Source organism: Fundulus heteroclitus, chromosome 7, assembly GCF_011125445.2.
Source record: "Fundulus heteroclitus isolate FHET01 chromosome 7, MU-UCD_Fhet_4.1, whole genome shotgun sequence".
In the NCBI taxonomy this organism is placed as follows: domain Eukaryota; kingdom Metazoa; phylum Chordata; class Actinopteri; order Cyprinodontiformes; family Fundulidae; genus Fundulus; species Fundulus heteroclitus.
Window position 1 is genome coordinate 10,008,965 of NC_046367.1, and position 23,060 is coordinate 10,032,024.

The 23,060-nt window shown below is 42.6% G+C and overlaps 1 long non-coding RNA gene across 1 annotated transcript; it reads right to left on the reverse strand.

Moving 5' to 3' along the window:
* Positions 1–19,630: 19,630 nt before the first annotated feature.
* LOC105924139 lies at positions 19,631–22,024 on the reverse strand. Its single transcript, XR_004931351.1, has 3 exons — positions 21,898–22,024; positions 21,248–21,568; positions 19,631–21,043 (listed from the first exon to the last, which is right to left on the reverse strand). It is a non-coding gene; the product is annotated as an uncharacterized LOC105924139 (long non-coding RNA).
* Between the last annotated feature and the right edge of the window lie 1,036 nt (positions 22,025–23,060).

Genomic DNA, 23,060 nt, shown 5'->3' on the forward strand with positions numbered 1-23,060 from the left:
CAGGGCTACAGACTACAGAGGCCACAGGGCTACAGACTACAGAGGCCACAGGGCTACAGACTACAGAGGCCACGGGGCTGCAGGCTTCAGAGACCACAGGGCTGCAGGCTTCAGGAGACCCCGGGCTGCAGGCTTCAGGAGACCCCGGGCTGCAGGCTTCAGGAGACCCCGGGCTACAGGCTTCAGGAGGCCCCGGGCTACAGGCTTCAGGAGGCCCCGGGCTACAGGCTTCAGGAGCCAAAGTCAGACCCTTAGCCACCAGGAGTCTCAGGATCAGCTCCTGGAGGGTCTCAGAAAGAGACATCCAATAAAGTCTCTCCCAGAGTTGGCTGTCCATGAGGGTAATAAGGGGTCTTGGCTTAAGCACAACTCTGAGAGGCTCAAAGTCTCCAGGGGGCCCCGGTTGTTGAATCCCCTTCTGAGGTCCCGGGTGCCCGAAGAACGAAGGATCCCCCTGGGTTCCCACGTCGCAGGTCTGCGACGGACCCCTCTGGGTTCCCACGTCGAATGTCTGCGACGGACCCCCCTGGGTTCCCACGTCGGACGTCTGCGACGGACCCCCCTGGGTTCCCACGTCGGACGTCTGCGACGGACGTCTGCGACGGACCCCCCTGGGTTCCCACGTCGCACATCAGTGACGGACCCCTCTGGGTTCCTGCGTCGCACGTCAGTGACGAACCCCTCTGGGTTCCCACGTCACACGTCAGTGACGGACCCCTCTGGGTTCCCACATCGCAGGTTTGCGACGGACCCCTCTGGGTTCCCTCGTCGCAGGTCCGCGACGGATCCCCCTGGGTTCCCACGTCGCACATCAGTGACGGACCCCTCTGGGTTCCCGCGTCGCACGTCAGTGACGAACCCCTCTGGGTTCCCGCGTCACACGTCAGTGACGGAGCCCTCTGGGTTCCCACGTCGCAGGTTTGCGACGGACCCCTCTGGGTTCCCTCGTCGCAGGTCCGCGACGGACCCCACTGGGTTCCCATGTCGCAGGTCGGTGACGGACCCCCCTCTTCGGACTTAGGCGAAGGCAGATCCTCCCGGACCCCCTCTCGTGACTTGTGCAGAGGCAGGTCCTCCCGGACCCCCTCGTTAGGCTTGACGGGCGCCGAGGCGTCGGCCAGAACCACGGTGACAGACTCAGGAGCCGAGGCATCGACCAGACCCTCGGAGACAGGTCTTGGTCGGCAGTAGAAAGCCTGGAGGGCTGACCTATAATGTCCCTCAACCTCCTTTAATTTTTTCTCCAGCTCCTCTGAATATTGGATTAGTAGAGCCTCCCTGAGACGTTTGATGATGGGGGCAAAAGTTCTTATTTTACTCTCCAGTGTAAAATACTCCGAGTCACGGACGCCAGCAGGGGGAGCTGTGGGCCTCTCGACACTGGGAGGCGAGGAACTTCTGTCTGCTGGACCGGAAGTGGGTCGAGCCAGGGATTCGGCAGTCGGGTGAGGCCGGACTGGCTCGTCGGGCGGCTGCCCACCATTGCTGGATGGATGGCCGGCAGGCGAGCGCTTCTTCCTTCGGCGGCGAGACGGCGGGCCTAGCGGGGATGCCGGTTCCTCCCGACGGGACGGAACCGCCAGCGAAGATTCATTCGCCTCCGCGTCAGGAGGGGGAAACGGGACCGACTCAGGGAATAAGTCGGGACGGAGCTCCCAGATCATCTCGGCGTCGACCTCCAGAAAAAGGTCCGGATCCGGGATGAACGGCGATGAGGGGGACTGACAGGGTAAGTCCAGTGAACAGCGGCTTAGAGTGTGGGAGGATAGTGGTGCGCCGGTCTGAGTGAGCTTAGCTCCTCCAGAAAGGAGAGAACGTGTCGGCTTTGGGTTCATGTCTGGCCAGGACGTAATGTAATGAATTGTATATGGAGAACCCAAATGTTAGCCGGACACAGAGCTGAAGCTTAAAAAAAGGGGTTTATTAACAAAAAGGTCCAGGAGACAAAAGAACCGGCTTCAGGCAACACAACAAAGCAAACTCCAAAAACAGACGAGCCGAAAGTTAAACGGGCAAACGGACAGGCAGGCTAAACAAAAACAGTCAAGGGAAAAGTACTCTTACCGGGGAACTTGCACATGAGGATAACACGAGACGTCCTGGCAACAAACAGAAAACTAAAGCGGGCTTAAATAGGTAGAACAGAACAGGAGAGCAGGGCGGGACTAATTAACCAAACAGGTGGAAATAATAAAAGGAGCACACAGACTAATAAACCTAAAGTACAAAGCAAGACACAGACACTAGCTGGAACAAAAACTAATAAAGACTAAAACCGACTAAGGATAAATCCAATACAAAACAAGAAAACAGAAATAAAACCTAAGACAGAAAAGTGGCTAAACTGAAAGAAAATAAACTGAACCACAACAGAACGTTACAATAACTCATAAACTGTTACCGATCAAATGACAAATAATTTAGTTTTCTTTTTTTTCATCAAAGAATCCATATTTTTTCCATGTCACTTGGTGATTTGATTTGGCTCAATCAGTCTCCTTCAGCACTTTGCAATGAGTCTACTCTGTAGAGTGTATATATTTGTAAATCTGACACTGATGACGTCAGTGCCTCACCAGCTATGAACCCTACCGCACGTCACTGGGTAAAAGTGTAAAAAAGCTATCTGCCATTTGTATTGAGTAAAGGAGGTGTGGCAGCAATGCCTCACAGAGAACAAATAATCTGATATGAGGGAGGGTACAAAAATATTTGTTTTACTACAGATGCTGTTCAGAGAACTGCAGCTGTCCAAAGATGGAGATCCAATACAGAGCTGAGCTCTGTTTCCCACATCTCCTCAATGGCTCCTGCAGGAAGCCCATACTTCACTGGTCTGAAGCTGTTCTCCTGAACACTGTGTTGTCCTTCATCTCACTAATCACTGTAGTGCTCAATCTGCTCATCATCATCTCAGTCTCCCATTTCAGGCAGATATTATTTTCCTAGCATAACCTAGAGTTTAAATTTTAGAAATGTGACGTGTAATTTCTATGATCTGTTCATGATACTGTACTTGATTTGTTACTGATGTTTCCTCTGTTTCCTTCCAGGCAGCTCCACACACCTACTAACATCCTCCTCCTCTCTCTGGCTGTGTCAGACTTTCTTGTTGGTCTCCTGCTGATGCCTTTAGAGATCTACCGAAAGACAGCTTGTTGGTTTTTTGGAGATATCATATGTGTTTTATATTGTTTCCTGATTGTTCACATAGTATGTGCTTCGATTGGGAATATTGTTCTCATTTCAGTTGATCGCTATATTGCCATTTGTGACCCTCTGCATTACCCCAACAGAATTTCTACAGCAAAAGCTAAATGTTGTATGTGTCTGTGTTGGCTGTGGTATGGTTTCTTTTGCATATTCTTTTTGAAGGATGAGCTGATACAACCAGGAAGAACGAATTCCTGTGCTGGTGAATGCTCACTTATCATTCAATATGTAGTTGGAACTATTGATCTAATTTTAAACTTTATATTTCCAGTTACCATTATCATTGTCCTCTATACGAGAGTGTTTGTGGTGGCTCTGTCTCACGCTCGTGCAATGCGCTCTCACATTACATCTGTCACACTCATACGTTCATTGAATGTCATAACAAAATCGGATTTGAAAGCAGCCAGGACTCTTGGTATTCTCATTGTTGTATATCTTGTATGTTTCTGCCCATATATTTTTTACTCTCACAATGAGGTTAATATTACCAGTACATATGGCAGTTTTGTTATCTTTTTGTTTTATTTTAATTCTTGTCTTAATCCATTAATCTATGCATTGTTTTACCCCTGGTTCCGTAAAGCTATCAGACATATTGTTACTCTACAGATACTACAGCCTGGCTCTTGTGAGGTAACACTGTAGTATAGTCTGATATTTCTTCAGTCCAAAAAGATTGGAAAGACACTTGCTTTTTATTGTAGTAAATACATATTTGTTTAAGATTTTTATTTTGGGATAAGCTTCATCAAAGTAATACAGATTTACTTTAGGAATGTACTTTAGTTTCTGTATTAAATATTTCTCTTTAGTTTGTCTGTACATTTTGAACACTCAGAATCTTAAAAAAGTCAAAACTTCTTGTAAATATGGAATAACTTATTTAGCACAGATTCATTTTCTTAATCTAAAAGAATTACTGGTGGAAAAAAACAGTTGTTTTTAAAAAAGTACCCTTGAATATTTTATATCGGCATTATGATCCAGTGTACCAATGTTTGCGTGATGAAAGCCTTATTGCAACTATAAACTGATGATGTGCATCATCCATATACACACTATGTATAATTTTGAAAAAGAATGGAAATGACAATGTGATTTATATCAACTTAAAGTTGCTTATTGTTTTTATTTTAAGCCGGTCTCTGCCTATGCCCATTGTACAATTACTTTAACAAAATCAACTTGCTAAACTGGACCGGCATTAGCAAGTGTAGCAAACAAATGTAAACTTTAATGCTATAAACCAGTGTGAGAACTGTAATCACTCCAAAAAAAACAACAAAAAAAACATTCGCACATCCAAATCCTTGGGTGTTCCCAATGGCAAAGTCCATGTTTTCCTTAAATACTTTGTAAGAAGTTACAAGTGGGAGTTTTCAGCAGTTTTTACATGTGTTGGCCTTGGGGAACATTGGTTTGGAGGACTATTCTTCACTGCCCTCATGGATAAACTCAGTTGATGGTGCCGGGGAAAAGCAATTGGTGGTATCTCATTTGCTCCAGTAGAAAATGCAAGGATGTTTTGAAGCTTAGATGATCCTTCTTAGTCTGTGGGAAAAAAATCATTAAGGTACAAATTAGCCATTTTCTGTTCAAAGTACATAAAGTAGATGTAGTAATAACTACACCTGTGTTGTACACCTGATATATTAAATAATTATTTTTGCTCTTTAACAATGTATTATGGGAAAACCTGCTCAGTCATATAACTTGTCACTTGTTTTTGAGTTCACATAAACTAAGAGCAACATATATGCTCGTGCTAACAACACGTGTTATTTTGTTATAACTTGTTTAAACTGGTGGTGTGAACCTATGACATTGTGTTGTGGGAAAGACTGATTCTGTAGTCCTTATTTTTTGCTTATATTTGCTGTATTCTGAGTGCGCTCATATTATTTTGCTTTGCACACTGCTGAGATGCTGGGAAAAGTTTCTGTTTTGGAAACATGTTTTGGGAAGCAGGGGAGCTGTGGAGGGAGAAATGGCCACTCTCGCTCCACATCTGACACCTTGTTTACACGTATATAAAGAGGAGACTACCCTCAGCCCGGTGAGTCTGCCTTGAGTTCGTGTGTGGATACCAGCATCATGAACGCTGATCTTAACCTAGGACTGAGGGCTCCCAGCAGTGCCGGCCCAAGCCTCTTGGGTAAAAGTAAAGTAATTCTAAGATGTTCCAACTTTAGGTGTGCCATCACCTCCTCTACCCATCTTTTGTGAGTTGGCAGTGCTGCCTTTATCCAATTAAATGAAATCAATCCCCTGGCCAACAATGACGAAAATCCCATTGCTTTCTTTTGACAGTCGTTAATTTTGTTTCCCCTGGTGCCACACCAAAAATGGCTCAATATTTTTCTTGTAAATGGATGAAAAGGTTTTAAAGATTTTGATCCAGAAGACGAATAATGTATGTGTTCTACTGCCCACCTCCATTCATTATTTGATATATCCAGCTGTAATTATTCCTCCCATTTCCTTTTTATGTGGTCAAGGGATGGGGAAGCCACCCTCTGGATATTTACATAGAGCATAGAAACCGACCCCTTAGTAGTCAGATTCATATCCAATAGCTCATCTATCCACCCACTCGGTGGTGATTCAAGAGATGAGGAGAATGTCTTTTCACAAAATCTCAAATCTGAAAGTATCTGAAGTAATTAGTTTTTAAGGGGATTCCATATTCCTTTTCCAGCTGAGCAGCAGACATAAGTACAACATCTTTAACCAGATTTTTAACAGATTCTGCCCCAGCTCTATATCATTCCTTAAATGCTGTTCCCCCCAGAGCTGGAGAGAACAGGTGATTGCCATAAACGGGAGCAGACAGGAGGCATTTCTGTTTTTAAAATGAGTTCTGAATTGGACCCAGATTTTAATATAGTTTCATACAACAGAGTTAGTTGTGTATAGGTGTTTGCTTAGGGGCAGAGGGGCACAAATCAGGGAACGCAGGGATATTGGGCTAGATGCATATCTTTCCATATGTACCCATACTGGGGTTTCCTCATCATCTAAATAAGAGACCCAAAATAGCAATTTATGTAGATTAGCTGCCCAGTAATAATGCATATAATTTGGTAGAGCTAGGCCCCCTCCTCTCTCTGTCTCTCTAGAAACTCTCTTCTTATTCGGGGGACTGTTTTTTTTCATATAAAGGTAGATGTACATTTTTTTAATAAAACAAATATGTAGGAATAAAAAATGGTATTGTCTGAAATAAGAACAAGAACTTTGGCATTACGATCATTTTGAGAGTTTATCTTACCTGCCAATGATATTGGGAGAGATGACCACCTTTCCATATCTGATTTAGCCTTATCCACTGTTACTTTAAAATTGTGCTTAAATAAATCTTTATATTTGCTTGTTACCGTAACACCTTGTAACATAACCACTATGTTTTTCTTTTGTGTAAAGACATTAAAGTAGGAAAAGGTGACAAACTGTTGGATAGAATAGTTGTTGATTTTTCCTTTATTAAAATGATTTCGAATCTCCACTGATTAAAACTGATGCTGGGCAAGTAGCTTACGGGTGAATGTAATTAGTGGATAAAAAGGGGCGTGTGCGCGGCGCAAGGGTTCGACAGGTGGAAAAAAAAAAGACGCACACGCTCAGATCTGTGCAGCGGGAGATTTTTGTTTTGTTTTGATTAAATGTTATGAAATAGATAACTCGGAAATCAAAGTTCATCCCAGCGCCACAGAAACGTGTATTCAGAAACCTGATCGGAGTTTGGAGCCAGAAGACGCAACCCGGTGCAAAAGGACGCCGCCCGAGGCAAAGGACGCCGCCCGAGGCAAAAGACGCTACCGAGGGGAAAGAAAGACGCGGCCGGTCAGATCTGGACTTTATTTTTCTTTTTGGGGATTTTTTAGTGGTACCACGCTTTTTTTGTTTTTTGGATGGGATTTTGACGTTAGGATTTTTTTTCTTTTTGAACGGGACTTTGGACTCAAAGGGGAAAAACATTTTCCAAGGTTTTTGTTTTTGTTTTGGATTATATGGAACTCCGTTACAGACTTTATTCTTAAAGATAAAAAGATCGGACAATTTTGGATTTTTATTTCTTTTGAGTTGCTTTGCTGAGTCAAATAAGTATTTGGAATTAAACATAATTACTTTTGGAAGCATTTTTTTTTTTGTTATTGAGCTATTTATCCAAATAACCATCATTATTTAGTAATATTATGACTTTTTTAAATAAATCATTGTTGTTAAAAATCAACTAAATTCTTAATGAGTGTCTAGTTAATCAATTTCTTTTTCAAATTAATGGTGTGGCATTTTTTACCTGATTTCCTGTGACAGATCCCCTTGTGTATATTGTAAATTCTGCTTTTAATCAAGCATGAATGTTACAACCTAAATATGTGAATTTGTCTTTCATGGTTGTAAAAGTATAGGCCTGGAATGACAGTCTCCTCGACTATTCATTAATTGGGAAAAACACTTTTTTCTAGATTAATTTTATAACCCGAAACCCTCCTGAAGTTTCCAATAATGAGAGCCACCGAAATGCTTGTGGCAGGATGTGACAGGAAAAAGAGAAGGTCGTCAGCCTATGGCGAAAGTTTATGATTTTGCATCCCCCTGCGTATTCCCCCCAGTTCAGCAGCATTCCTCAACATTATTAGAAGGGGCTCGATTGCCACATCAAAGAGCAGGGGTGACAGAGGACACCCCTGCTCTTGTTCCCCCGAAACAGAGGGAATGGGTTAGATATTATGTTATTCGTTCTTACCATATCTTGGGAATTCGCATACATTAACTCAATCCACGAATGAAATTTAAGACCAAATCCCAATCTCTCAAGGATGTTAAACAAATTAAGATACTGTATTCTATCAAAGGCTTTGTGGGCATCTAGGGATATTGCAATCTCTTGATCAATGTTATCATCAGCAGTGTACAGTATATCACATTAAAAAGGTGACGGAGATTACTGAGAAGTTGTTAACCAGCAACAAATCCTGTGTTCAGGATGTATTATATTACTTATAACAGGCTTGATACTTGCTACTAGTACTTTGGTCAATATCCTATAATGACATCCGAGTAGACTCACTGGACGAAATAATTCACATTTAAGTGGATCTTTATTTTGCTTAAGGGTCACCGAAATCATAGCCTGTGACTGTAGCGAATATTATAAACAAATACAGTGAGGTTATGTATTAAAATAAAATAAATTAGTAAACGACACAAAAAAATACTTCAACTTTTTTTTAAACTTCTGAATACAAACTGTCACAAAACATATTAAATAAATTCTTTCATCATCATTAATTAATTCATTTCTATCACTTGTTTGAGTTATTGAATTGTTAATTGTAAAAAAATAAAAATAAAAAAAAATAAATGGGGGGCCCCCCTGCCCTCCAAGGGGCCCCAAGCGGCCGCTTAGTTCGCTTATGCCTCGGACCGGCCCTGGCTCCCAGTTCTGTGTCAATGGTAATGGCTGATTCTGAGAATCTGTTGAGCGTCACGCCTGTTTGAAAGCTTGCTGCTTTAAGTGCCTGCTGGTGAAACGCTGTGAAATGACAAAGGTTCAAGAAATAGATGCCCCCACTAACATCACTGTAAGAGGAACAGGGGGGTTTGGCTAAACCAGGAGCCAAAGTTTGGGCGAGACAGGAAAATGGTCCACCTAAACCAGCTGAAATCATTGCACAAGGCAGTGATGTAACAGTGGCAGTATTATACCAAGGGGAGGAAAAATGGATAAATGTGCCAGTGTCTATATGTTATGTAAAAGAAATCTAATCAAATGTATTTATCCCCCCCCCCCCCTCATAGCAATACTAATTTTGATTTCAGATCCATGTTTCCGTGGGATCTGCTGATTGGACGACCCGAGGGACAGCATGCTGGCGGACGTCCCACAGGGCTGGTGCAGGATCTGGGGCCATCATCCTCCGTGTCCTCGCTGCCATGGCCCTGCTGGCACACCTCTGTTGGGCAGAAACACCAGGCCGGATCCTGAAAGACGAAAATAAACTAACTAAAAGCACTCTCTAATTCACCCGTTTTGTAATGCGAGAACAGTCCTGTTTTCGCCTACAAGCGGGACCCGGAAGTAGCGCGGATGTCACGCGTGAACTACCCTATTGGCTTTCACTGAAATAAATCTCCAGATATTTTGCTTTCATGGCTCTCTGAGTCAAAAAGGTTCCCGACCCCTGCTGTGGTGGGAACCTATGACAATGTGTTGTGGGAAAGACTGATTCTGTATTCCTTATTTTTTGCTTATATTTGCTGTAATGCGCTCATATTATTTTGCTTCACCAACTGCTGAGATGCTGGGAACGGTTTCTGTTTTGGAAACATGTTTTGGGAAGCAGGGCAGCTGTGGAGGGAGAAATGGACACTCTCGCTCCACATCTGACTCTTTATTTACAAGTATATAAAGAGGAGACTGCCCTCAGCCCGGTGAGTCTGCCGTGAGTTTGTGTGTGGATACCGGCATCATGAACGCTGATCTTAACCTAGGACTTAGGGCTCCCAGTTCGGTGTCAATGGTAAGGGCTGATTCTGGGAATCTGTTGAGCATCACGCCTGTTTGAAAGCTTGTTGCTTAAGTGCTTGCTACTTTGTGAAGAGCTTGCTGTTTAGTGTAAGCTGTATTCTGTGGGGAACAATAAATGTGGGCATTATTATTATTCTAACAGAACAGTGTTTGTCCTTATTTGTGTACGTTGTCGATCTCTCCCGATCCTGAAATAAACATTTCATAAAACAATACCTAACTAGAAAAACCGAATGTGTACATATACCAAATGAAAATACATCTCACCTTTTCTTCCTCACTCCCTAAAATCAACAATACCATTTCAATTTTTTAGGTCAGTTAGGATTACCTATATTTTCATATTTTAAGTTTTGTGAACTATTTTTTTTATTAATTTAAATAAGCATTATACACAATTTGTAAAAGTCAAAATGATTACTTTGAAAGTTCTAATTGGTCAATTTAGAACATTTGACTGAATTGGAAGTGCACTTTGGCTGTATTTTTGGACAACACCTCAAACACATTGCTACCTTATGTGTCATCAAGCCAAAAATAATAATAATAATATAAATATCGCCAAGAGAATTGTGGAGCTCTCTAAGTCTGTCTCTTCCTTAGGTACAGCTTCAGATCCCTGAAGGTGTCCCATTCATCCATTCAATGACATGCACTCTTTAAAGTTATTTAATGTTTATTAAATAACCCTCTGTTAAGTATTGTCTGGTGATAATCAGCTCTTAAACTGATATCAAGACAATGGTTGAAAGGGATGAATTCGAGCACTAGCGATCTTTTAACAGCAAACCCTGCATACACATAGAATAAAGGAGTGACAACTTCTTTTCAAGTTCAAGAATTTAATAACAGAAATAAAATGAACATCCAGAGAACATGTAATGCCATTTATCAGAATTAACAGAATATTTCAATCAGTAAATCCTCTCTACTAGGCTAGTGAAACTTAACTAAACTGCTAAGCAAAATGAAGATAAAAAGAAGCTAAGCTAAGGAACTATTTACATGCAAAACAAACAGACAAAAATTATAACTAGTGGCTCATGTTACTCTCAGCTACCTTTATAGTTTTACTGCTATAGGCTTAGGCTACTGGAGTATATCAGGATCTAATTTTCTCACTCTATTGAGTTCTACTGTTCTTCAATTATGCATTATGTGTTGTCATTTCTGCTTTAACTTTCTGTTCTCTCTCTTTTCTCTTCATAGTAGGTACACCTGGTCTGGCGTTCTGTTAAGTGTGACATCATCCAGAGAAGACGGCTTACCCGCTACTACCATCTAATGTAGAACAGATTACTAGATCAATGTGTGCTTCTGTGCTTTTTTGTTTCTCTTGTTGTGTCTCTGTTCTGTCTTCTGTAACCCCAGTCGGTCGAGGCAGATGACCGTTCATACTGAGCCCGGTTCTGCCGGAGGTTTTTCTTCCCACTGTCGCTTCATGCTTGCTCAGTATGAGGGATTGCAGCAAAGCCATGTACAATGCATATGACTCTTCCAGTGGCTCTACGCTTCCCCAGGAGTGAATGCTGCTTGTCGGGACTTTGATGCAATCAGCTGGTTTCCTTATATAGGACATTTTTGACCAATCTGTATAATCTGACCCAATCTGTATAATGTGATTGAACTTGACTTTGTAAAGTGCCTTGAGATGACATGTTTCATGATTTGGCGCTATATAAATAAAATTGAATTGAATTGAATTGAATAGAAGACAAACAAAAGTGGTTGGTCATAATCAGAATAATCCAGTGAATCCTTATTCACTGCAGATCAAATTCCAAAAAGCATGGAATGGCATTTGACATGTTTCAGTCCATTCGCAATGCGAATCCTGAGTTAAACAAAACATTATTTGATGAAATAATATTTTGTTTAAGCTAAAGAATCAAAGCTCAACTTAATGAAGATGGAATTGGGGTAAATTAGCTTGACTAATTCAGAACAACATTGAACATGTGTTTCAACCCATTCACAATGCAAAGCCCCAGTTAACCAGAACATTATTTTGAGTAAATAATATTCTAAAGACTGAGTTGTTCAGTAAAATCGTTTAAACCTTATGGCCGATCTTATTAATGTGATTCTCCCTCCGGGCACCTGGGGTCAATGTAGCGATCAGTCCCTAAATAGGTTAAAGTCTAAAGTTCATCAAAATTTGCCTTTAAACCGACATTAATATTCAATATTAATGCGGGAATAAGGCTCATAGCACCATCGAAGGATGGCCGAGCAGAACGGTTATGGTTTATGCTTTATGCTTTAAAACAAACTCCTTTTGAATTACCGGAACAGGATGTTAACAGGAGCTAATAGCATTTTGGCTAACGGCATTCGGCGCTAACAAATAAAAGCTTTAGCTTCATTTTTAGTCATAATGAGTGGGCTGGATAACGTAACATTAATGTCCCATCAATATATGAAACCCTTGTGGACATAACCTTTGTTATAACCATAAACACACACTCCACAATGACATGGTACCGAATGCTAGCAATGAGCTATCCAGTTAGCCCTTTGTTTAAAGCAACCATGTGTCCAACGGTTTACAAACATTTCCCAAATAAACCTTTTAACTTCTCCCTCAGCTTACTGCCCAAACCTGTGAGTCCACTTTGACCATTCCAGGAAGGACCACTGAGAAGCAGGGAGAATCGTTGGTTTGTTGTTGGCGGGCACGCGCTTAGCTCTGCAGCTATGAGCTAACCAACAGCGTGGTCGGGCAGCTTGGCGAAGCGTGGTCTGGGCAGCTTGGAGGCCTCGACTGATGTCCATTTAATAGTCTGATTGCTCAGCTTGTCTGGTGAGGGAAGGCATCCACCACCTTGCGTCTGCTTTCCTGCAACAGCTGACAAAAATGAACAAAGCTGTTTCGGCATCCCTTACTTTGCGGCTGGTTTGCGCAGCAGAGTGCAACTTAGCTCTGTCCCAGCAGGTCCTCCGATGCCAGGGAGATCCTCCATCGAAGCAAGCAGACGAGTTGAGCAGACCCTGGCTCAAGCGTGGCTGGCCCAGCTACATTCCTTCAGATGTCCCAGCAGAGAGGACCATGTGGCCTCATGGTTCAGCCAGCCTCCCTCTCCTCTTTTTGTCTAAAGCAGGGAGGAGGTGGTGGCTGGTAGCTTTGTCCTGGAGAAGTGAGGTCTGAAGAAGAGGCTGAAGAGAGAGTGGTCAGAAGTGTGCTCTGACTTTTATCTGTGGGGGTGTCTACAGAAGCACCCTGCTGAGAGAGAGGGCCGTCCTTTCGGCCTGTGTCTCCTTATGTTTGCAGTGTGGTCAGAATTCAGTCTGACCTCAATTATTTTTTATGGCGGTAATGTAGCATAACACCAGCAAGCGTTGATAACTCAAATTATAACTGCAATTGGAGTTACTTACTTACCCTACTCCTTTACCACAAACCAATGAAAATGTCTCAGTTGATTTCAGTTGTTAACTCAAAAAGAGGTAATTCTGTACTCTTAGAGACCATATGACTTCTGGATCAAAAATAAACACACACAATTACTATTCCACACATTATTATTTATTAAATCAAAACAACTCCCTGTGACAGTAAGTATTCTAATCTAATAAACTAGGAAACAGTACTTGTTACTAAAAATAAACATGCAAACGAAAATAAACAAGTCAAAATGGATTAAAATGAGAGGTAGCAATTCTTAGTTCAATTCACAGTTTAACACCACATTCAAGAAGTCAGCCCTTTGACACAGCAGCATTGAAACACAAAATAGCTCTGAGAAGGCAGACTTGAAACTAGATGGGGACGCTTTGTATACCACAACCACTTAATCTAACTTTCAGAGCTACTCTGCACCTTCCCAAGATGGCGACTATGACGACATATGACCTATGACCTTACGTGGTACGCGAGGAGGAGGTCCTAATGACGTATCTAATTAGTGTGTAGGGCGGGCCCTGACCGGGAGGTGGTCTTTACTCCAGAGCAAAGGATTCAAAGAAAATGCGCAAACTGAAATTGCAAACAAAAAGATTGAAGCTTAAGATAAGGAGAAAATGGAAAAGGAAGATGGATCCTCGTCGGGATCAGCTTATAAAAAACAAAAACCAACACAGCCAAAATCACTTACAAAAATGCATGCACATACATCAGAAATATCCAGCAGTCAAAACAAACTTTGTCTCGGAGTAATTAAGCATTAAACTAAATCCTAATAGGTTCTGCCCACGGACAAAACATCACCTTATGGGTGAAAAAGAGAAATAACAGGGGGAAATCCCGTTTTAGTAATAGTAATATTGTCTTTATTGTCACTGAAACATACACTCACCGACCACTTTATTAGGTACCCCATGCTAGTAACGGGTGGGCCCCCTTCTGCCTTCAGAACTGCCTCAATTCTTCGTGGCATAGATTCAGCAAGGTGCTGGAAGCATTCCTCAGGGAGTTTGGTCCATATTGACATGATGGCATCACACAGTTGCCGCAGATTTGTCGGCTGCACATCCATGATGCGAATCTCCCGTTCCACCACATCCCAAAGATGCTCTATTGGATTGAGATCTGGTGACTGTGGAGGCCATTTGAGTACAGTGAACTCATTGTCATGTTCAAGAAACCAGTCTGAGATGATTCCAGCTTTATGACATGGCGCATTATCCTGCTGAAAGTAGCCATCATGGGTTGGGTACATTGTGGTCATAAAGGGATGGACATGGTCAGCAACAATACTCAGGTAGGCTGTGGCGTTGCAACGATGCTCAATTGGTACCAAGGGGCCCAAAGAGTGCCAAGAAAATATTCCCCACACCATGACACCACCACCACAAGCCTGAACCGTTGATACAAGGCAGGATGGATCCATGCTTTCATGTTGTAGACACCAAATTCTGACCCTACCATCCGACTGTCGCAGCAGAAATCGAGACTCATCAGACCAGGCAACGTTTTTCCAATCTTCTATTGTCCAATTTCGATGAGCTTGTGCAAATTGTAGCCTCAGTTTCCTGTTCTTAGCTGAAAGGAGTGGCACCCGATGTGGTCTTCTGCTGCTGTAGCCCATCTGCCTCAAAGTTCGACGTACTGTGCGTTCAGAGATGCTCTTCTGCCCACTTTGGTTGTAAGGGGTGGTTATTTGAGTCACTGTTGCCCTTCTATCAGCTCGAACCAGTCTGGCCATTCTCCTCTGACCTCTGGCATCAACAAGGCATTTCCGCCCACAGAACTGCCGCTCACTGGATGTTTTCTCTTTTTCGGACCATTCTCTGTAAACCCTAGAGATGGTTGTCCGTGAAAATCCCAGTAGATTAGCAGTTTCTGAAATACTCAGACCAGCCCTTCTGGCACCAACAATCATGCCACGTTCAAAGTCACTCAAATCACCTTTCTTCCCCATACTGATGCTCGGTTTGAACTGCAGGAGATTCTCTTGACCATGTCTACATGCCTAAATGCACTGAGTTGCCGCCATGTGATTGGCTGTTTAGAAATTAAGTGTTAACGAGCAGTTGGACAGATGTACCTAATAAAGTGGCCGGTGAGTGTATATTACAATGAAAATATGCTTTCTGCATTTAACCCATCACCCTTGGGGAGCAGTGGGCTGCCATGTGCTGCGCCTGGGGAGCAATCTGGGGTTAAGGATCTTGCTCAGGGACCCAGAGTGCCGGCACTGGGGATCAAACCGGGTACTTGCATCCTTCTCTGAGTGCAGGTGCGCTGCTTTTACCACTCGGCCACAACCCCTTTCAGTGGGAATGTCCCGGCTTTGGGTCTCTCAGCGTCCTGCAGCTGCGTGTCGGCACGTCCGTGAGTGGCAGAAAGAGCGGGGCGAAGCCACACAGTTTCAGGGCTTTCAGACGCTTTGTTTGGCCAAAACAAAAGCAGGCTCTCGACGATCACTGGGAGTTAAGCAGCTCTCAGTCTCTGATCGAAGTGAATTAAAAGTACTTCTTAAAGTCAACCTCCTGCATAGGAAAAGCAGGGATGAATTTGATTCGGAAGTTCTCGGTCCAGCGAGAAATCGAACACGTGCCACGTGAGGGGTAGGGAGGGGGGGGGGGCAACGGAATGAAACAGCTGCGTGTCTTCCCAGTTGGCGTAGTGCCAGTGAAGAAAGTAGAATCGGGCGCTTTTTATTAACCTGACAACAGCCAGATGCATGTCGCTCCACCTAGCTCCACTCACATACATCTGGGACACCGCCATAGGAATTGCCTTTATTGAAGGCTGGGCCTTATCAAAACTTCTTGCATATGATTGGATAAGCCACTTGTCTGTCATCTTTATCGATGTGCTATTTCAACCACTCACACCGAAGCTAACCCGTGACGCTGATGAGAGCGACGCAGGGAAAAAAAAACAACTTTTTTTTGTATGTGTTTGCGGCTCTAGAGGCACGCGTTTTATTGACAGTGAGCTGACAGGAAGAGGGGGAAAGACAGGCGGCAAAGCGCCGCGGGTCGGAGTCGATCCCGGGCCAACCGCGTTAAGGACTAAAGGCCTCCTAATATGGTTCGCGCTAACCGCTCCGGGGTGTGTCCGCGTCTGCGCGTCCGCTGCAGACGCGGACGCGCCCCAGAAAACAAAACTTGCCAAATCCGGTCGGGAGAAGGGTGAAAACATCGTTTCCACCAACAAAAGCCTTCAGAGGCGTTCTCTGATGTTCTGTTAATGAAACAATATTAGGTAGATTGGACAACACGGAAGAAATAGCAGCATCAATGTTAATGCTTGCTTCCTTGACGAGCCGCCATTGCTATCAAAACAGTCTCACGTCATGGTCGCGTCTCCACTACGTCACATCTATGAAATGCCAGCCCTGCGTCCTGATTGGCCAGACCATAAAATTGGTTGAAGAAATCACTCTCTATGAGAGAGGTCCCAGATGTATGTGAGTGGAGCTAGGCGGAGCGAGACATGCATCTGGCTGTTGTCAGGTTAGCTTTTTATATCCTCTCATAGCAATGACATAACGTTGCTAGGGCTGGTGTCAGGATGACCATGATGAATGCTGGGAGTCAGTGGCCATTTTGACCATATTGCATGCTGGGAAATGTGGTCTGTCACGTCATAAAATGCCATAACACAGGGCTGTAAGTGTGTAGGGAAGTATAGTGGTATTTCTGATTTAGTTAAAGTATTTCTGTCAAAAGGACATAGCCAAAATTTAAGCAATGTATTTAGAGACTCTTGTGGAAAGATAACCAACATGTTAGACCCTAATTATATAATATAAAACGTAATAAAGAAATTAAGGAAAATTTTGGCTTGTAGAAATGTTATTTAACATTTTTGTTTTATTATAGTCGCTGCACCACTTGTTTCATTAAAAACAAATGTTATCGTTTCACAACACGGTGTTTCACTTTCACATGATGTGTGGATATTTTCAGAGATACCTTAATGTGCAAGAATACTGTAAAACGAGTGTCAAACCCAAGGCCCGGGGGCCAAATCTGACACACCGCAGGTTTTTCTGTGGTCCTTTAATCTGTAGGGTCACATAAAAAGCTACAAAAACAGTTGTGTGCTTAAATAAAAGTTTATTAATCAAATTGAAGCCGTTTTTATCTGTATTCTGCCAAATTACATTGATGTGAAAAGATGTTCAGAATCATTTAATTTTAAGAAGCTCTCATCAAACGTAGAAACAGCTATTTGGTAATATTTGTAAACATTTCAATGGGTTTATCAACATATTCTGGCACAACTGCCCCTTTGAGGACATGATCCTGATGTGGCCCAAAATCAAAACCAGTTTCACACCTCTGCTGTAAAATATTACATATAGATGAAGAAGAGCTGTGTTAAATACCTTCTGCATCCTGCAAACAATCTCTCCACAAAGGAATGACTGTCTCTTCTTCTCTCCTCCATTTACATCCTTTGGAAGTGTCATGAACCAGAGACAGATGGACCCAGTATTCAACCAGACAAGCAGAGGTATGTTTTAAGAAGGTTTATTTTTCAAAAACAGATGTGAGCAGAAACCAAGACAGGCAGGCAAAAATGAAGGGCAGGACAAAAACAAAGCTTGTGGTAAAAAACAGTCCAAGGCAAAAAAGCAGGCAATCAGATAAGGCAGGAAAAACACAGTACAGGGAATGCTGGCAAAACTCACCCATAGGCATGGCAAAAAGACTTAGACTTAGACTTTCTTTATTGTCATTTTGTATACACAGAGTGCATACAGAACGAAATTTCGTTTTCACACAGCTCAGAAAGATTGCAGTAACTCTACAAGATACCTTGCAGTGAATTACAGTACAGGATAAAGTGCAGTGATAAATCGCAGTCACTTACAGGATAAGTTTCAATTGACTTCCGGATAAAGTGCAGCAGTGAACAGTAGGCAGTTGAAATGTAAACAATGTAAAACAAATGTAAACAAATATGCAGTAAGGTGCAGCAGTGTTTTAAAAGTAGACAGTTGCATTGTAAACAGTTTTGCAGTACGTTTCCGGGTAAGGTGCAGCAGCAATTTTGCAGGATACGATACAAATGTGCAAATGTGCAAAACAGCGAGTCGAGTGTGGTACACAGACCGTGTTTATACTTCAGCAGTTCAGCAGTTCAACAGTCTGATGTCAGCAGGGAAAAAGCTTTTGCAGAACCTAGTGGACCTGCAGCGGATGCTGCGGAACCTCTTCCCAGAGGGCAGCAGGGAGAATAGTCTATGGTGGGTGTGTGAGGGGTCCCTGATCATGTTACGTGCTCGAGACACACAACGCTGCGATGAAATGTCTTTAATGGAGGGAAGAGGAGCCCTGATGATCCCTTCTGCTGTCCTCACCACTCTCCTCACGTTCTTCCAGTCGGAGGCACTGCAGCCTCCACACCACACAGAGAGACAGTTGGTCAGAATACTCTCTATGGTGCTTCTGTAGAAGGTCGTGAGGATGGGGGGGGCAGGCGGGCTCTCCTCATCCTCCGCAGAAAGTACAGTCGCTTCTGTGCCCTCTTCACCAGTGACGTGGTGTTCACAGTCCAGGTGAGGTTGTCCGTGATGTGCACCCCCAGGAACTTGGTGCTGCTGACCACCTCCACAGCTGAGCTGTTGATGAGCAGTGGAGCATGGTGAGGCCGGTTTTTCCTGAAGTCGACGATGATCTCCTTCGTCTTCTCCACGTTCAGGATCAGGCTGTTGTCTCTGCACCAGCCCACCAGCTGCTCCACCTCCTCTCTGTAGTCCTGGTCGTTGTCGTCTCTGATCAGGCCCACCACCGTTGTGTCGTCTGCAAACTTCACGATGTGATTGGTGGTGAACCTGGGGACACAGTCGTGTGTCATCAGGGTGAACAGCAGGGGGCTCAGGACGCAGCCCTGAGGGGAGCCCGTGCTGAGGGTGATGACATCAGAGGTGTTCTGTCCGACCCGGACTGACTGAGGTCTGTTGGTGAGGAAGTCTAGCAGCCAGTTTCGTAGGGGTGTGTTGAAGCCCAGATGCTCCAGTTTTCCCACCAGATGTTGTGGGATGATGGTGTTGAACGCTGAACTGAAGTCCAGGAACAGCATCCGCACGTGCGTGTTCTTCTCCTCCAGGTGTGCCAGGCTCAGGTGAAGAGCTGAGGAGATGGCGTCCTCAGTGGAGCGGTTCCGTCGGTAGGCAAACTGGAACGGGTCGAGTGTTGGGGGGAGACTGGAGACGTCTCCAGTCTCCCCCCAAAACAAACAATGATGTGGCAGATTGCAGGGGGCAGAGGCAGGTATAAGTAAAGGAGTGATCAGGTGAATGGAGTGAAACTAATTACTGACATGGGTGGAGCTAATCGGGAACAGGGAAGTGCTTGGGAGTAAACTGAAGCCGATTGGATGGTGACTGGTGAAGGGGGGTGACAGGAAGACAAAAGAATGTTGGCAGGTGAACTGAACTTAGACTGGTGACAGAAATGGTCTGAGCAGGCCGGATAAACTTATAACCTAAAACAAAATCAACTAAAACAGAACCTAAAATTATGAAAGGAAGCAAGCCGGAGGGTGAAAAGGTCATCCATCATGTCAGCAGTTAATTGCTGTGGTTCATGGCAGAACAAAGAGTGAAAACTGTTTGGATGTTGTTTGACAGCATCCAAAACTCCAAGTGTCTTTAGACCTTCTGCAAACCAGCAAAAAGTTAAATAAGCAGACTTTAATCTGAGTCTCTTACTAATAAACTGAGCCAAAATATTTGTGTACCATGTATTTAAAGAAATATTAGAAAAAAATAAACTTTTCAAAGGAGCCTTGGACCCGGTGAACCACATGAAACATAAGCATATTATGTAGGAGAAGATCTCAATCATTTGTGGCTCTTAAGGGTCTGACACAACCTGCACTGGTCATGCAGTCTAAAAGAGAATATGTGGCTCTCAGAAGTTCCTCCGGGGTAGAACTTTCAGATACCTAATACAGTTTTACACAAGAAGCAAACTGACAAAACAAATAGGGACTACATAATGTTATTTTACTTTGAAAAATATATTAGAAAGATTTCACACAGTATTATTAACAATCAATATTTTCCATCTATAGTATATACAGTTAAAAGTAAATTAATTAGTGAGCGGATTACTACCCTTTTCAATTTTTCCTGAAGGTCAGCATTTGTTATATCCTTTAGAGTAGGGCAAACTGCATTTGGAACTCCAACCAAGTCAGCAAAAAGAACTGGAGAAAGGAACCTTGGAGCTGGACCTCCATGCACAAGGCTAACAGCTATTGCCCTAAAGTGCCATAAAGTACATGTCTTTCCTGAGTACTGTATTGCAAAAATATCTTTTGTAAAAATATAATTAAAAAAAGTAGACATTTTGACAATAACTACTGGAAAATGACGATCCAAAAGAAACCTGTACTGTTCAGAGCTAAATGTTTACATTCATCAGGGCCATCAAACATTCGAGACATGGACAAGGCTTCAATGAGTAAACGTAAAAATTCTCTCCCAAATCAACTGCCTCTTCATTTTTCCAAAATCATAAGAAAACTTCACATTGATTGAGTAATGTCGATTGTGTGACATTCTCTTAAATCCACGTATGTCTCCATCTAAAACTGCTGAATGACTGATTGAATTTGCAGTGCATTCCTGTGTTGATATTTCTGGACAACTCCTCAAGTATGTCCTTCACAGGCAAACTTTTGGAATAATTTGCAGATCTTTTTTTGGGGGGTTCATGGCTCTAGTGGCTCACCTTTTACCACAGTAGGCTGACAGGAAAGGGGGTTGAAGAGAGGAAGAGACATGCAGCAAAGGACCACGGATTCTAACCTGAGTTGACCGCGTCAAGGACTAAGGCCTCTGTACATGGGTCGCGCTACCAAGCACGCCCCCAGAAGTTGCAGATCTGAAAGTGGAGAGAAAACAGAAAACATGGCGGATCACTTATTTAAAGCCATAACAATGTCACTTAATGCATTTTACTTTAATCCTAAATGAAAAACAAAATGTTTAAATTATCTTAATTGAACAATTAGAAAGCTCCATCTTGTAAATTAACCAAGCTGCTACAAATGAATATGACATTTTTTTATCAACTCTAGATACTCACAAGTGAGTCTCAATACTAGCCAAAATGGCATGAATCATTTCTTCGTCATCAGAGGACAGATCAGAAACACTTCACATCACTGACAAAAAATTGTCAGTGATGATTTCAAGGGAGGGATTAGAGTCTGTAGCAGATGAGCTGGTACTGATAGTGGTAGCCGACTGAGTTTCAGTTGTAGCAGTCTTCACCAAAATTCCCCAAGTCAGTGTTGTTGGGGGGGGGGGCATGTTCTGTTGTGTTGAGTTGTTTATTTCTTGTCATAGCTGTTGTTGCTGGGTGAGATACTTTATATGAAGTCACATCCCTTAGCTCTGGATCTTCCTGAAAAAACATGTTTTTTTTTAAATTAAAAGTTTTGAAATAATACATTTACTCTCAAAATCTACAGAATTATACCCTGTAAAAATGTCTTTATAAATATGGCAACATTTATTTCTAAACCATATAAATTGTAAATAATAATAATAATTTTTAAAAAATCCATCTCTAATGACCAAATGATTGGAGCAAAGGCTGTTCTGAGACAAAAATATTGCTACATGTCTATAACATCCAAAGGACCTATAAAATGTTATTAATATAGAATGTAATTCCTATCTGTGTGTCCATGCACAACAGTAACATGAGATCATACACATTCAATAACTTACAAGAAGAGTTTGTGATGGTTTGACATAAAGAGCCTTTGATCTGAAGACCTTCTGGATCAGCTGGCCATTCAGTTGTTGCCCATCTAGCAGTTTAGGAGAGATCAGTTTATTTCCACAGCCAATAAGAGTCTGAAGGCTATATAATTATATTATTATATAATATTTATTAAAAGAGTGCCTAAGAATTTAGTAACGAAAGATTACAAATGCAGGATTACCTAATAGTCTAAGGAATTGTTGAACCAAAGCCATCTCTAATTTGCTGGATCACAGCATGATAGTTCCAAGACTTGTGGAATTCAAAGGCACTTAGTATGTGACCATTTTCATGCAAGTATTGCTTTAAAGGTGGCTCGCAAATTACTTCCCAGGTGGGATTTGGAAGGAGTATTACATCTTTCTTAAAGCATTCATGGTAATGGATACATCTGGGTCTGAAAAACGAGGAGAGGAAAACATAAAATGTAATGAATCCTGCACTGTAATAAAGACCCCATTACACCTATAGACTTTATGTGTAATAAATATGATGCCAACTCCACCGGCCACTTTTATCATTGGAAACATCTAATATTTTGCATAATCTGTGCTGGTAGCTTAAATGAAGACCAACAAACATATTACCCTCTTCTCCTTTTAGTTGACCAAAGTCCAAAACTCTGCTGGGCTTGGAAACGTGGAGCTGAAGCAGCCACCAAACTTAGTCCTGTCAAAGAGCAAGAGTTTCAGCATGAAGAACATCAGAGTGATAACTTTTACTGTCTGTATTTACACAGATGTTAAACCAGGTCAGGACATGGGGACGGAATAATAGAAAGTCAAAATTCTGTTTAAGAAAAAAATACAATTTACTGTGATAGATGGTGCTGATGTAGCAGGTGGAGGAATACAGTGTTGTGATGTGACCCGGGAGCGTTGTGATGGAGCTAATGTGTTCAGATTTTACTTGCTAATAAAAGCCAGTTCCCGATGGTTAAAGCTAGTATCCATCTACATGTACTATTATACATATAGAATAAGTAGACATCTACTACATTTACTATATTAGAAAAAGAAAAAGTACATTATTACTGTACTTTGATATGCTGTTGACACCGCTGAACTTCAGCCAGCTGCTCCAGTACGAAACAAAGATGCTCTCTCAACAGAATGAGTATGGGCAA